The sequence below is a fragment of the Cetorhinus maximus genome, chromosome 9 (genome assembly GCF_964194155.1).
Source record: "Cetorhinus maximus chromosome 9, sCetMax3.hap1.1, whole genome shotgun sequence".
Taxonomy (NCBI): Eukaryota; Metazoa; Chordata; class Chondrichthyes; order Lamniformes; family Cetorhinidae; genus Cetorhinus; species Cetorhinus maximus.
Genome location: NC_135887.1, coordinates 55,477,849 through 55,495,511, shown reverse-complemented (window position 1 = coordinate 55,495,511; position 17,663 = coordinate 55,477,849).

Below are 17,663 nucleotides of genomic sequence, written 5' to 3'. Positions count from 1 at the left end.
AGAATTTGCTAGGGAGAAAGATGTGTTGTAGGACCAAGAGTTTCAATCATTGAAGTTAGAACAAAATTTTGAGAATGTGAGGGAGCTGGAAGAATTTTGAAACAGCATCCCAATAGGTATTAGGTCACACCTGGAAGACCATAGGGATTCTAATGTATGGGAAGTGGTAGTTTTGGCAGATGGGTCTGATATGTCACATAGGCAGCTAAGGTGCAGCAGATCTCCATTTGTAAACCCAAAGGGAAGCTGGAGAAATAGAAGAGCCTAGCTTTAGGAGGAAGGCAGAAGCTGTTTCTGTCAATAGAAATGATAGAAATGCACCTGGAGCACTGTGCACAGTTTTGATCCCCTTACTCGCACCTGGAGTACTGTGCACAGTTTTGGTCCTCTTACTTGAAGAAGGATGTAGTTGCATTGGAGGCGGTTCAGAGAAGGTTCACTAGATTGATTCCAGAGATGCAGGGCTTGTCTTATGAGGAGAGATTGAGCAGTTTAGGGCTATACTCGCTAGAGTTTAGAGGAATGAGGGGAGATCTAATTGAGGTATATAAGATGCTAAAGGGGATAGACAAAGTAGACATGAAACAGATGTTTCCCTTTGTGGGGCATTCTAGAATGAGAGGCCATCGTTTCAGGCTAAGGGGTGGTAGATTTAAATCAGAGATGAGGAGGAATTACTTTTCTCAAAGGGTCGTGAATCTGTGGAATTCACTACCTCAGAGTGCAGTGGATGCCGGGACGCTGAATAAATTTAAGGAGGAGATAGACAGATTTTTAATTAGTAACAGGTTGAAAGGTTATAAGGAGAGGGCGGGAAATTGGAGTTGAGGCCGAAATGAGATCAGCCATGATCATATTGAATGGTGGGGCAGGCTCAAGGGGCTGAATTGCCTACTCCTGCTCCTAGCTCTTATGTCCTTATGTTCTAGTATAGAGGATAAAAGTGATGTAAAGAAACTACTATGCTTTTATTGCCATAAGACAGGGCATCTCAAAGCCAATTGTCAGAAGGTGAACAGTTAACCAGTAGCAGTAACAGGAATGCATAAGGAGCCTTCAGAAAACACTATACCAGAAAAGGAAATGGATGTTAAAACAGAGGCAATGGTACAAGTGAAACATGTTCCCTCAGAATCGACTAGATTGGAGAAGCAGATCAGGGTAGTCAAGGGAATTCTTCCTTGACTATTGCTAATGTGTGTCAGGTTACTGGAGGTTATAGAGGTTTTGTCTCTAAGTGAAAAGTGTTCCCTTACTCCTTCAACAAAACAAGTAAACACATTAATACTTTGAGAGCTGCAGGGGCAGAGCAGTCATTAATGGTGGCTGATGATATGATTTGTGTTCCAGATAGTTTAGTGAAGGAAAAAGTATGAATTGGGTATCTTTATGGGACTTGTGAATCTGTTCCCTTGTGTGAGGTCAGTTTATGAAGTGACTTAGTAAACATAATTGTTACCATGGCAATTGTTCCTAGTTTATATGTAGAAGGGATAGACTTTCTTTGGACAACGATTTGGCCAGGGTAAATGGTAACATGGCAATGACTGTATTGAAGCAGTTGCTTGATCATGCTGATATTGTGTGTGTAATCATAATAACTGTGTAATCACACTGTAAATGGTGTGTGTACTCAGTCTGTAAACTGTGTGTGTGCAATTACACAATAAATTGTGTATTTGATAATACTATTCAGCTGTGTGTGGAATTTGTTGGTAAACTCTGTGCATAATCACTCTGTAAACTGTGTGTTTAATCACACTGCAATTGTGTGTGCAATCACACTGTAAACTGTTAGTCTAATCACGATGTAAATAATGGGCAGAATTTTGCCTTTGGCGTGTGGGCTCAGCAGGGGAGGGCAGGGGCAGTCGGGAAGCTGACCGCCACCCGCAATCGAGCCCGGAAGGCAATTTCACGCTGGTGGGCCAATTAAGGCCTGCCCAGCGTGAAACACCAGTGGCAGCGCTGAGCGCTGCCCGTGCGGGCAGGAGGAGGGGTGCGAACTGAGTGAGCGCAACCTCTGCACATGCATGTGAGTGCACACTACATAATCTCCCTGAGGCAGAGAGTATCTCAGGAAGATGAAGATATATGAAATAAATAAATTAAAATGTAATGAAACATGTCCCCTCATGTGACTCTGTCACATGAGCATGGACATATTATTAATGAAAAATTAAAGTTTTTATTTAATTCTTATTTGCTTTTGGAAACCTCATGGTGGATGAGGTTTCCAAAAAAAGTGCAAAAGTTGGACAGGCAGTGAAAATTTTACATTAATTTCCTTTTTAATGGCCTTAATAGGCTTTTTAATTGTTGGCAGGCATGCTGCCAACTCCGGCGCACGCCTGCCAACTGAAATATCGCATGAGTGCGCGATGACATCGGGACGCACGCCTGACATCATTGCATGTCATTTTACGCTCGGCCAGGTCGGGCGCACACCTGCCCGCCAAGCTAAAAATTTTACCCAATGTGTATTTACATTGTAGACTCTGTGTAATCCTCTATAAACAGTGTATGTGTAATCACTCCAAAAAAATGTGTGTGTAATCACACTGTAACTTGAGTATAGCTGAAAAAAGATTTTTTGGTCAAAGCTTTTCATCTTGCACTCATCAGGACATTTCCCAAGAGTACAAATCCAAGGGAGACAACATATCTATATTGTATGAGAAGAGAGTGCTTATTGGTTGGCAAGCGGACTTTGGTAGAGGCATTGCCATGATGAATGCACCAATTGATGGTGACTGGCAATTAACTGCCAAGCATTGTTTGAAATTTAAACCAGGCAGCTTGACTCTGAGTAGCTAAGGTATTGCCCTGAAGAATGAACCAGTCAATGGCAGCACTTACTTTGTTTAGCTGAAACAGGCACAATGTATGTACGCGTTCTTTCTGACTGTAAAGAATCGGGCCCTGTGTCGTAATATATGCAGCTTCCAGTCCATGCAAATGTGCCACACTGCAAGCCCGACTGACAATCTTAAATTGGTTGTCAGCCTAATTCATAGTACATTGAGGATTATTTAGTAAATGTTGCCCAGTTGCAGAATCACAACTAATGTTTGATACTGTGTTTTGAGTTTTGCAAGCACGGGCTGGTTGGGTACGGTCTTGCCCATTGAAAACAGTGGCTGGGACATGCTGCTTGATATGATCTGCCAGTCTTTGAGACGTATGACCTACATATCTAGCATCACACTGGCACTGAAATTCATATGTCACATTGCTCATTTTTGTGATTAAACTGTTAGTCTATCCACTCAGTAAATTGTGTGTTACCACTTGGCACAATGTTCATGTATTCACACCATAAAGTCTGTTTCATCACTCTCTACACAGTGTGTGTAATCACACTCTATTCGTAATCACTCCATAAAATGTGTGTGTAATCACATTGTAAAACTGTCTGTAATCACACTGTAACTGTGAGTGTAATCATGCATAAGGTTTATAACAATGTAATACTTGAAGTAAACTAAAGCAATTCTATATCCATGGGATAAAGACTTAGGGAGAGGTGTAGTATAAGGGTCTGGTATATACAGGGTTAATGTGGGACTGAATACAGTACTACCCAGACAGTGATGTAAGAAGGCACATGACCTAGACCTAGGGTCAGTGGGTTGTTGGTCAGGGACGTGTTAAGATCTAAGATGGAGATAGCTCCTTGCCGGTACCCTTTTATATTATAAGTAGTTAATAAAGACTTGCTGTTAACATACAGAAGAGTATGAAGACTTTGAAGGGCCTTGGTGAGACTGCACCTGGATCATTGTGTGCCGTTTTGGTCTCCTTACCTAATATTAAATTAAAACATTTATTAACAAAAGAAAAGAAAACTTAGACACATAAGATTACAGTTACACAGTTAAATTTAGTCTTATAACATTTACCAAAAGGTTTCTACTTAGCTAGACTCACAAATAAACACCCTTTTCCAGGCAACAGTCCCTATAGATTCTTAATCTACAAAACATCCAGTAATGTTCCCACAAGGCGCCCACTGTTGCTGTTCACATGTAATTTATCTCCTAATACAAATTCCTATTCATGTTGTATTTATTGGTATCCCATCTTATCGTGTCCATTTCTACCTCAAAATGCCTGCTTTTACATGTAACCCTTTGATGATTTAAACCTTGCAGTCTGACTGTCTTCAGTCTAATTAAATTAGTCACATATGCACACACACACACACACACACACACAACATACACATAACCCCCACAAACCTGATTCACAGTATCCTATAGTAATATTGGAAAAAATGAAATTTTCTTTACACTTTCCCTGACTTGGATTGCCCCTGCATCTTTGTGACCTGATAAACTGGACTAAGGGTTGGCTTCTACCCCATGTTGTATTCTCTCCCTTTAGGATTGTCCTCTGTTGTTCACATAGCTCAAGCAGTCTAGCTAGCTGGATTGCCTTGTCTAGAGTAATGTCATCTTTAGCTTGTAGGAGGTCAGAGAGTGAATCATCTGCAAGACCCACCACAACTCTGTCTTGGTTGAGCTCAAACTTTAAATCTCCATATTCATGGAGCCATATCTGCCAGTCTGTAGAGATTGTTTATGGAGGAATCAACAGGTTCCCCAGGCAGTTGGACTCTCTTATTGGATTTAGCTCTTTACAATATTTTGCTGGATCTCAAGTTGAAATAAACATCAAAGGATTTGAAAATGTCATCAAATTTGGCGATGATTCATCAATATCCTGTCCTATAATGATGTTGTCTGCAATTGGCCCTACTGAGTAAAGAACAGTGTTTATTTGTCCCTCTTCTGATTTTTTATTTAAACCTGAAGCAATTAAAACTCTTTTCCTCTAAAGACTCCAATTTTGTGACTGGTCAGGGCTTGATGAATCCCAGTGGAGTTGGAAGTGTGGAATTGTGATCCATGTTAAAGATTTTGAAAGTGTGGTTACGGCTCTAAGAACGTACAGGCTTCCAAGGTAGCATCGCCATTCGCTGCAGAACAATGGATTTTCTGCACTTGCTGGCTTTGGCAGGCTCTACAAAATGGCAGCAGTGCACTTCGGAAAGAATTTCCAACAATGGCTGTGTTGGACAGCGATCTGCTGACTTAATTTAATCAGCAGTGAAACATTGTGAGTAGCAAGACATTTGAATAAACCGCAGGCTTGCTGTTTAAGGATTTGGACAGCCATGAAGGTCCTGAGAGTTGAGTGAGTTAATGATTCATTTGTTTTTTTTCTGTTCAACTTGGAGGCCACATGTTGAGGCTAAGAGCCAGGGAATTGGGATTAGTGATGGGTTTCGTTTAAACGGTGCTCCTGACTGAATTAGTAAAAGAGATTCTCAAGACTGGCTGCAACCTGGAAGTGAAAAGGATTTCGCTCACCCTTGCAGGCTATGAATTCTGTGTGCTGAAGCTGGACTTCCAAGGGAAATTGTGTGGAGCCTTCTGCTGCAGTAAGACTTCTGCCTTCACCTTCTAGACTCTTCTGGCTGGAGTTTTTTCTGGGGAATTTTCTTAGCGTCTGTAGCTTCAGCAGGGAGTTTCTTTCAGTTGAAGATGTCCTTTTTTTTAGTCTTTCAGCATTTCTGTGAGGATGAGGTGTTTGGATCCAGAGCTGCCACCATATTGGGATGGTGTTGGGTACAGAATGTGTCTGTGAAATGAGTCTTTGTGGGCGGAATCGTCCTAGATTTGCACAAAGTGCGGTAGCAGGTGGGAAAAAGGACGTTTTACTCACCAGCCGCAATGGCGGCTTTTCATATCGTCGTATTCCCGGCACATCCTGCCTCATTAATAATGCATTCCCAGGAAACACCCCAGATCAATAGCAGAGCAGCCTCTGATTTGGCCACCCTGCCATCACCTCAAGCTTTCAGTAATCCAGGCGCCATATTTAAAGTGCACCCATGCACAGCGCTAGCACTCTCTGAGGGATCGGAAACTGCTAGAAAGTCATGGCTGCCAACAGGAGGAAACATACTGCCCCCAAATTTAGCAACGCCTCCCTCGGGCACCTGCTGTACGTAGTAGAGGCCCGCCATGAAGTCCTCTATCCCTGCTCTGGGTAAAGACCAGCAAGCAAGGTGACAAATCCAGCATGGGAGGCTGTGGTCAGCGCCAGTTCCCTGCAAAAGAGGGCAGCAACCCAATGCCAAAAGAGGATGAATGATCTCCTCCGTTCCACCAGGATAAGTTGCTCTTCTCATCACTCTCGACTGACACACCCACAAACCCATCACACATCCACAGGGATCTCACTCACTGCCAGTTCAAGGGACATCACCATTCATTCTCTCACACAGACCTTCATCTACCCTGCGGATTGTGTCCATGGCACCACTCACCACTCACACATGTCAGGCATCCTTAACATCCACCCTGCCAGGTGTCCTGCTTACACTCTCCCCATCTGTATTCATGCAGGACAAGCTGGCACAGAACAAGAGGGAGAGGCCGCAGAATAGTAGAGGACTGCCTGACTTCAAGATCCTCACGGACTTTGAAAACAGAGCCATCCAGCTGACCTGGACTGTTCCAGTGCTGATGGTGAGGTTGGCAGTGCTCAACCAAATGAGGATCCAGCAGAGCAACATCTATCAGGCAACCGTGCTGTGAGTGAGTTCCCCTGTTCCGCAGTTCCCTGTCATGCACTAATTATCTCTCCTTGTTTTCACAGGCACATCTGGGAAACAGCCAAGGCGTGCATGACCCAGATCCTCGACTTAAGCCTCAAAGGCACCTCGGAAGAAAAATCTGATGACACCCTAATTGAAGATCCATGAATGCGCTCACCCACACCCTCCACCAGTGCAGAGACACACATCTTGCTGGGACCTAATTCTAGAGTAGCCTCAAGGTCACAATCTGGTGAACACATTGCACTGTCTGATCCACAGCAGGTGGTGGCAGGGACTTCCTAGGTTGTCAGCACTTGAAGGATTGCTGGAGGCCAGAAATTTGCTGAGTCTGAATCAGATGATGAGTCTCTGGACTCGGTCATACCTCAGGAGCTGCAAAGGCAAGCTCAGGAACATCAGGAAGGGATGTCCACTGCACTCCTCAGATTGTAAAGCAGGATAGAGGATTCCATCCATCTGCAGTCTGAGGTGATAGCACCAGCATGCCAATGCACCAGAGTCAACACTGGTAGGATGGTGGCCGCCATTGAGACCTTGGTCCAGGACATCGCTCCTGCACTGCTGCGCGGCTCAGCTCCAGCACAGATGTCATAGTTGGCCTCCAACAGTGTCTAGGTGAAAGGGGTGCTGGGCAGCTCAATCTCACTCCAGCTTCCCCTTCTGAAGGAGTCAGCCAGGGGCCCTTGCGCACCCATAGGGAGGAGGATCAGCGGGTGCACACCCCAGGGCTATCCACCCTGGTGATTCCGAGAATGTCCGGCCCATCCGAATTCCCTCTTCCTGCGACCCCAGCAGCTCCAGCTCCACAGGCCAAGGAGGATGCCACTGCCACACAGCAGGACCCTGAAGGCAGGCTGGGCCCTCCAGGCCTCGGCCCTCCAGAGCACGCCTGTCAAGGTCATCACAGACAGGGCATAGCAGTCATGCCCCCACCTCCACTGTGGGTGTCGGGAGAGCAACAAGGCGTAGCAGCAAGGTTAGGAAAGTTAAGGAGATGTAACTCTTTTGAGCGAACTAACAGATCAGATGAAACTTTGAGAGCAGTGGAGCAGTTGCAAAGCCTGGGCACAGGTGTTAATCACTTGTATTTAATGTTCGCTATTAAGTAAATAACTCCCAAGAATATCTCCCTGCCTATGGCTTCTTGTTATGATGAGCAGTATTCGTGTCACTCACATGTGAAACCTTGGTTCCTGCACAAGATAAAGGCAGGTGTCTCAGTCCAGGGTTCTTCTCTGTGCAGTGTGTAACCTTCAGACCAAAGTGATAGTCTGGCTTAACACTCATTGGACACATTACTGATGCCTATACCTCAGCAGTGCTGGTCATTGCTGCCAGAATGTAGTGGGCAGGTGTCACCAAGTTCCGTCATACTCTCCATGTGCACTCAGCACCTTTAAGATGGGGCTGGCCCCCATCTCTTCAGAGTCTACAACCAGTAACGTTGTGCCCCTGAAGGGGCCAGGTGCTGAAGACTGTCAAAGGATCAGGTGCATTTAAAGTTTCATGGCTGCATCTCCATGATGTGACCCTGATCACAGAGCACAAGCGAGCTGCCTTCAGCCAGACAGGAGTCAGACATTCACAGAGGCTGTGTGAAGATCTACGGAGTGTCCTCACTGCCTGTCGTCATCATCCTCCTGCAATCGAGCAACTATTAGGGCCTCCACTGCATCTCCGTGACATGAGCCTGAGCACTGAGAGTATGTGCGCTGCCATCAGCCACAGGGAGTCAACCGTTCACAGATGCAAGGTGGGGATGTCAGGACTGTCCTCACTGCATCTCGTCATCATCCTCCACGAATCTTACGACTATGAGGGCCTCCCGAGCATGCCTGCCTCGTCTGGCCAATGCAATGGCCTCATCACCGACAACCTCACCTTCGAGGACCTCGTTGTCGTCATCCTCTTCGACATCCTACATATGAGAGGATATGTGCAGCTCTTCCGTCTCCTCCTCAGCCAGGTCCTTCCCCCCACTGTTGCAGCGCCAGGTGGTGGAGCGCACAGCAAGTGACGATGATGCCCGACACCCTCTGGGGACTGTATTGCAGTGCCATACTGGACCTGTCAAGGCACTGGAACCTCATTTTCAATATGACTATCATTTGCTCCACCAAATTCCAGGTCGCAGCAAAAGCCTTGTTGTACCGTCGCTCTACTGCAGTCTGATGTCATTGCACGGGCATCATCAGCCATGAACTCTGTGGATAGCCCTTGTACCCGAGGAGCCAACCCTGCAGCCTCTCTGGACCCTAGAAGCTGTCAGGGATCTGAGACCTGCTAAGGATGTAGGAGTTGTGGACACTCTTTGGGAATCGTGTGCAGACCTGCAGCATGTGTTTATGGTGGTCGCACACCAGCTGGCTTACCCCCCACCCCCCAGCATGTGCTTGAGCCTTTCCTTCAATCTGCCTGTGCTGCCTCGCCTCCCACACACGACCCCTACACGACCCACCCCCACCCCCCAACCCTGGTCTGACCAGCACTGGAGCCCTTGTCCCCACACCACACTGAAAGCCAGCTGGGAAAAAGCGACTGTTTTCTGCCTTGCGAATGCGCAGTGCCTCTTCCTTGATGTCCTACGGGCAATGCTCGTGAGTGCCAAGCAAGGTCATGCGCACTCACCTCCGAGTTCCCTCGAAGTTCAGCTCGCCAGGTGTACGCATTTTAAAGGTCGTCATGAAGCACACCAACGTGGGCGGTAAATTTGACGTGGGGGGATGATTCTGGCAAGCAGCGCTTATAATTGGGTGCAAATGTATTAAAATGATGTTCCCAATGTGCAGTGGCAGGAAACGCAGCCTGCCATTGACAGGTGGAGCAGACGATCGCAAACTGGTTTGACGATGGGTGAACACAATTTTTTTGCCCTCTCGTCATATGGCCCCTCCCCCCACCCGCCATGATGCCTGACACCAACTGGGCCGAAAAATTCTGGCTGTAGTCTTCTGTATGTTAACAGCAAATCTTTCTTAACTATTTGTAACTATATACAACTATATACATTAACCCCGTCTATACCAGACCCTATTACTATAGCACCTAGACATAATGCTAGAAAAATAAAGTTTAAAGAAGTATGAGAAATAAGGTGGCACACGTGATTTATCCATGTCTGTCTTACTTGTTAAAATACGTACAATATGGTTTGTTTTCTATATTTGTTTGTAATGGTAGAGCTCGTGGGGCCTGTATGTCATGGCCTGCCTTATGGGCGGGATTTTCTGCACCCGCTCGCCGCCGGGATCTTCCGGTCCCGCCGCAAGTCAATGGACTTCTGGCTGGGGCGCCGCCTCGCTCATGGCGGGTCCCACCCGCGACAGGGCCGGAAAAGCCCGGCCTATGTTTCTCATAACGTGTTGGTTAGAGAGGAGATATGTTCATAGGAGAGGAGATAGGATATTCCTGAATGAGATGTGTTGTGTTTTTGTGCATTCTTTATTGAATGTTCATGTGAATTGTTATTTCGTTGATGATGATTCAGTGGAACATGGCTTAAAAAGCAGACACTGCTGGTTCCTCAGCCCTGCACCCAAGAGGATATTGGCCCTGTTCACTATCAGTGGGTATAAATCAGACAAGAGCTGTTGTATTCAAAACATTTGAACGATGGTACTTTATCAGAATAATTGGGCAAGACAGGCTGTTACATACCCCTAGGATGTCCTCGGCACCAGCACTCACTCACGAGTGTGTGTGACAGGGCTCTGCTCCCCATTCTATTCTCGGTGGTAGAGCACACAGATTTATAGTTAACTCAGAAAGGGAGGGTGGCAGGGTTAGGTTGACAGCCCAGGTAGATGATGGAGGCCTGGCAATGGGACATTGTTCATGCAGATGCCTTAATGTTGGGCAAACCTTTTATAGATCAGGCTGTCCCTGGCGTCTCTTGCACATCTCTCCATGGCCATGGCATCCATAGATGGCTCATTTGGATTTGTGGCCTCCTCCTCCTCTTGCTCCAACAAATCTTTGTCATCTGAGGAGGGCTGATCTTCCTCGCGCCCTTCCTCTTGCAACATCTGCCCATGTTGCAGCACCTGGTTGTGCAATACACAGCAGGTCACTACTATTCGTAGGTGGTTAAGATGGTAGTTGGAATGGGGGGGTCATCAGGTTGGGTCCAGGGGGTAGCCGGTAGTTAGGAGTTAGTTGGGCTGAGGGGCGTCAGGGGGTCGGGGACTATTCTGGTCAGGGACTAGCCGGAAGGTTCAGGGGGTAGTTCGTTGGGGAAGGTCAGGGGAGTAGTCAAAGAGTCAGGGAGTGTGATGGGGGAGGTGGGTTGTGTAGTTACACAGGTGTTAGACCAGGTTTTAATCTGTCTAACATTTCCTGGATAACTATCCAGTTAAGCCCTGCAGAACTGTCCAAAGTCTCTGACTCTAACTCAGAGTCAGAGACGTTCGTGGAGGATCCCGGGGAGCAGGGGAATTATCCATCGAAGCTTTAAACTTCCTGGGCAATTCCCACATAGGTACAAGCATCAGGACTTCCACAGGGTCCAGTCACACATCTTAAGTGATACACCTGGTCTCCAACAATCCAGAAGCTGGAAGATTTGGTCTAATATCTTCCATGTACCAGTGCAGTTGAGCTGTGCAACTTCCTGCATGTCCCCAGACTTATAAAACCCATTGTGGGGTCACATGATCATTCTTCCCTACTAATTCTGTTATCTTTCTCTTCACCCTTTCACCTTTGAGGGTGTTTGCATAGTAAAGGTCTTGGCTTCTGAACAAAATATTTTTCAAATTCATGGGTGAGGGAGGGTGGATTTTAACCTAAGTGTTTGGGATAAAACCAGTGCAATGGGAGCCTGGCTCCAATCTCTCAACTTCTATATTTCACTAGAGTGCGTTTGTCTGTGAGCAGAGTGCGGGTTGTCAATCAGCAGTCGCCCAGTAACAGTTTTGTGTTTGACTTTGGGTCAAGGTGTTTCTAGGCTCCAGTGAAAGCAAGGTGAGTTTACAACAATTGCTGAGGCTGATTCAATCTCAGGGAATGAGCCAATAAATATACAGTACTCACAGCTGCTTTCTTATCTGCTGGTGGAATTTGTTCATTATACTTCTGTTGAAAATTTACATACACTGGAGCTCTGATTGACATCTGGAATTTCCGATCTTTCAGATCAGAATGGGTGCTGCTTCTGCTGCTTTGGATTGAAGCTCAGGTAAAGACCAAGATGACCAGAAGCAGCCCTGAAACACTAATAGCTACAGAGCTTTCACTACAGAGAGGGGAGCAGCAGCAGAGAGGGCATGAGCAGGGAGTTGCAGCTGGCTGGACGCCATACACAGGATCTACAGGCAGGGGATAAACTTCCTCAACATGCCTGAACAGGAGTGTCTTAGGAAGCTCAGACTGACACCTCAGATGGTAATGGACATCTGCAGCCTCCTGGATCAAGACCTGCTGTCAAGTGGACCTGATGAGCTCATGTTCCCAGTAGCTGTCAAAGTAACTGGCTTCAACTTCTTGCTGTGGCTGCTTCCAGGGCTCTGCTAGTGTCATATCTAGGATCTCCAAGTCAACCGTCCAAGCCAGAGTTTGCTCATCAGAGCTGCCATTTATAAAAACTATTTCTGTAATGATGCCAGTCAGTATGAGCAGGTGCTTGGGTTTACAGCTCTGTCTGACTACCCGGGGGTGGCAGGATTTTATTGATTACACACACATGGCAATCTGAACATCCCCAGAACAACCAGGACTATTCATTAACCACAAGGGCTTTCACACCATCAACATGCAGCTGGTGTGGAACCACACAAAGATGTTTCTGCAAGATTCCCAGGCAACTGCCATGATGCTGTCATCTTCCAGCAGTCCACCCTCCCTAACCTCTTCACACCTGGAAGCAGCATTATGACTGGCCACTCTGACACAAGTGATACTCACTTATAACATTACTGATGACACCTCTAAAACTCGAGGAATGAGGCATAGCAGTGATACAATGAATGCCATTTCATCATTGGATGTATCATCAAATCATCCATAGGCATCTGATGATGCACTTAAGATGTCTGGACAGATCTGGAGGTACCCTTAAGTATGTACCAGCCAGGCTGCCTAGAATCATAGAATGATTACAGCCCACAAGGCCATTTGACCCATCCTGTCCCACTCCCCCTGCCTTTTCCCAACGCCCTGCAATCTTTTTCTCTTCAGCTAATTATCCAATTCCCCTTTGGAAACTTTGATTAAATCTTCCTCCACCACACTGTCAGACAGTGCATTCCAGATCCTAAGCACACTTTGCATGAAAAAGTTTTCCCACCGGTCACCTCTGGGTCTTTTGTCATTAACCTTAAATTGGTGACCTCTGGTTCTCGATCCTTCCGCCAATGGGAACAGTTTCTCCCTATCTACTCTGTCCAGACCCCTCATGATTTTGAATACCTCCATCAAATCCCTCAACCTTTTCTCCTCTAAGGAAACAGTCCCAACTTCTCCATTATATCCTCATAACTGAAGTCCCTCACCCTGGAGCCATTCTCATGAATCTTTTCTGCAACCTTTTTAAAGCCTTGACATCTTTCCTAAAGTGTGCTGCCCAGAACTGGGCGCAATACTTCAGTTGAGGTCAAGCCAGCATTTTGTACAGGTTCATCATAACTTCTTTACCATATGCGTCAATTTACAAAGCCCAGAATACTATCTGCTTTATTAACCACTTTCTCAACCTGCCCTACCATAAATCAATGATTTATGTACACACCGTAAGGTCCCTCTGCACCTGCACCCGCTTTAGAATTGTATCCTTTATTTGATATTGTCTCTCCCTGTTCTTCCTAACAAAATGAATCACTTCACACTTCTCAGCAGTAAATTTCATCTGTCACATGCCAGCCCATTCCACCAGCCTGCCTATGTCCTCCTAAAGTCTATCACAATCCTCCTCACGGTTCACAATTCATCCAAGATTTGTGTCATCTGCAGATTTTGAAATTGTGCCCTACACAACCAAGTCTAGGTCATTAATGAAAGCAGTGATGCATTTGGCATAAGGGATGGGGAGGAGCAATATAGTCTAAATATCACAGTAATAGGGACAGGGACAGAGAGACCTAAGGGTTCATGTGTGTAGATCTTTGAAGGTGGCAAGATATATTGAGAGAGAGATTAGCAGAGCATTTGGGATCTTGGGCTTCATAAATAGAGGCATTGGGTACAAAAGTAGGGAAGTTATACTGAATATTTGTAAAGCTCTGCTGACACCATAACTAGAGAATTGAAACTAGTTCCGGTCACCACACTTCAGGAAGATGTGAGGGTCCTTGGGAGGGTGCAGAGGAGATTTACCAGAACGGCTCCAGGGATGGGAGGATTTTAATTCCAAGGCTAGACTGGAGAAGCTGGTGTTATTCTCCTCAGAGCAAAGGAGATTGAGGGGAAATTTGATAGATGTGTTCGAGATTATGACAGGTTTAGATAAGGTAGACAAAGAAAAGCTGTTCCCATTGGCTGATGGTACAAAGACTAGGGGACACAGATTAAAGATTTTGGGCAAAAGCTGGAGGGGTGTGAGGAAGAACTTTTTTACACAACGAATGGTAATAAGCTGGAACTCGCTGCCCACAAGAGTGGTGGAAGCAGAGACAATCAATGATTTCAATAAGAAATTGGATGGACACTCGAAGGAAATAAACTTTCAAGGCTACAGGGACTGAGCAGGGAAATGGGATTGACTGGGTTGCTCTACAGGCAGCCAGCATGAACTGGATGGGCCGAATGGTCTCTTACTGCGTTAAACGACTCTGAGTCCAAAGATGGATCCCCAGGAACTCCACTACAAACCTTCCTCCAGCCCAAAAGAAAAAAATCATCACAACTCTGTTTCCTGTCACTCAGCCACCCTTGTATCCATGCAGTCTCCGCCCCTTAATCACCGCACTTTAACTTTGCTAACCAGCCCATTATATGGCACTTTATCAAATGTGTTTTGAGAGTTCATGTATTTCATAACAACCACATTACCCTCATTCACCCTCTCTGTTACCTCATCAAAAAACTCAATCAAATTAGTTAAACACAATTCGGTGCTGGCTTTCCTTCAAATTTGCAAAATGCAACTTTACATTCATTCAAATGACTGTTAGCTTTGCCCCAGACTATCATTTCTAAAAACTTTCCTCACCACCGAGGTTAAACTGACTGACCTGTAATTACTGGGCTTATCCTTACATCCTTTTGTGAACAATAGTGTAAAATCTGCAATTCTCCAGTCCCCTGTCACCATCCTTGTATCAATCACTAAACGTTGTGCCCCAGGTTAGCAAGGCCATTATGAAAAGCAAATAAAGCAATAGGTTTTATTTCGAGAGGGATAGAATTGAAAAGTAGGGAAGATATGTTAAACCTGTATTGAACCTTGGTTAGATCACATTTAGAGTACTGTGTGCAGTTCTGCTGATCATATTATAAAAAGGATAGAGTGATAGGAGAGGGTGCAGAGAAGATTTACAATGTTAATACCCAGAAATGTGTGAGTCTATCAGTCAGGCAAGGGTTAGTAGGCTGTGTCTCTTCCCTCTTGAGAAAAGAAAGCTGAGCGATGACCTAATTGAGGCCTTTACAATTCTGTCCAGGTTTTGATAGAGTGGATGCAGAGAGAATGTTTCCTCTTGTGGGGAAGAGCATAACTAGCAACCATCAGTGTAAGATACTCACCAAGAAATCCAATAGGGAATTCAGAAGACACTTCTTCATACAAAGAGTGATAAAAATGTGGAACTCGCTCCACAGGGAGTGGTTGAAGTGAATGGTATAGATACATTTAAGGGGGAAGCTGGACAAACATACGAGGGAGAAGGGAATAGAGGGTCACGATGGTAGATTTAGATGAGAAAAGATGGGAGGAATCTCAGAGCATAAACATCAGTGTGGACTGGTTGGGCTGAATGGCCTGTTTCTATGTGTATAATGCTATGTAAGAAATAATGGAAGATAAATGGCCAGTGCCTCCACAATTTTCACCCTTCTTTCCTTCAGGATCATTGGATGCATCTGATATGAATCCTGGTAACGTAAAAGTTTTTACCCATCCAGCTTCATCTTAACTACCTTGTCTTTCACTTTGACTTTGGCAGCATCTTCATCCTTGAATAGATAGATGTAAAGTATTCATTTAGTACCTTAGCCATGCTCCCTGCCTCCATGACCACTAAGCAACCCCACTCCTCCTTTCACCAACTTTTTACTGTATATAAGCCTATAGAAGACTTTATGATTTCCTTTTATGTTAGCTACCAGTCTCTTCTCAAATTCTCTCTTTGCTGCTCTTATTTCTTCTTTCACTTGCCCTCTGAACTTTCTATATTTAGCCTGGTTCTCACTTGTGTTATCAATCTGACACCTGTAATACACCCCCCTTTTTCTGCTTCATCTTACTCTCGATCTCTTTCATCATCCAGAGAGCTCTGGATTTGTTTGTGTTACCTTTCCCCCTCATGGGAATGTACCTTGACTGTACTTAAACCATCTCCTCTTTAAAGGCAGCCCATTGTTCCATTATAGCCTGCCAATCTTCGATTCCAATTTACCCAGGTCAGATCAGTTCTCACACCACTGAAGTTGGTCCTCCCCCAATTAATTATTCTTACTCTTGATTGCTCCTTGTCGTTTTCCATAACCAACCTAAACCATATGATACAATGATCACTGCCCTCTAAATGTCCCCCTACTGACATTTGACCCACTGAGCCCACCTCAAATACGCTTCAGAAAGTTTTCCCTCTCTCTGCCCTTTACACTATTACTATCCCAGTTTATACCAGGATAAATAAAGTCGCCCATTACAACTGCTGTATAGTTTTTGCACCACTCTGTAATTTCCTTGCAAATTTGTTCCTCTATATTCCTCCCACTAGTTGGTGGCCTACAGAATGCGCCCAGTAGTGTAATAGTGCCTCTATGTTCCTTAAATCTAACCAAATAGCTGCTGTCCTTGCCCTCTCCAGGACATCCACTCTCTCTAGCACAGTAATATTAATCAATACTGCCACCCCACCTCCATTGAGGCCTAGGGCAGATCAGCCATGATCTTATTGAATGGCGGGGCAGACTTGAAGGGCTGAATGGCCTACTCCTGCTCCTATTTCTTATGTTCTTACGCCCTTATTCTTTCCTTCCCTATCTTTTCTGAACATCTTGTAACCAGGAATATCTAGTACCAGTCCTGCTCTTTTCTGAGTCAGGTTTCCATTGTCGCTATGACAGCATATTCCCATGTGACTATCTGCACCTGCAGCTCACCAGCCTTATTTACCACAATTCATGCATTCATGTGCATGCACAATAACCTTAATTTAGACCTTATTGCATTCCCTCTTACTCTGATCTCACCTCATATCTTACTATTTCTTACTCTACCTGTCCCTTCCGATTCTTTGTGCACCTTGGTTTCCCTCTCTGATATTACCCCCTGGTACCCATTCCCCTGTCCAGTTAGTTTAAATCTTCCCCAGTAGTAATAACAAATCAGCCCTCATGGGCAATCATCCGGGCTCAGTTTAGATGCAGTCCATCCAGCCTGGATAGGTCCCATCTCCCCCAGAACTAGTTCCAATGCCCCAGGAACCTAAAGCCCTCCTCCTGCACCATCTTTCCAGCCATGCATTTATCTGCTTTATCCTCCTATTCCTGTACTCACTGCACATGGCACCAGGAGTAATCTAGAGATTGCTATCTCTGAGTTTCTGCTTGCTTGTTTCCTTCCTGGCTCCCTAAATTCTGACTGCAGGATCACATCCCTCTTTCTGCCTATGTCCTTGATGTAAATATGGACCGCAGCCTCTGACTGTTCACCCTCCCCCTGCAGAAAATTCTGTAGCCATCTAGTGACATCCTTGATCCTGATACCAGGGAAGTAACATACCATCCTGGAGTCATGATCACAGCCACAGAAACATCTGTCCGTTCCCCGTGCTATCAAGCCCCCATGTTCTTCCACTCCCCATCCTGTACAGCTGAACTATCCATGCTGCTGTGGATGCACTTTCCAAAGGATTCATCACTCGCACTAGTA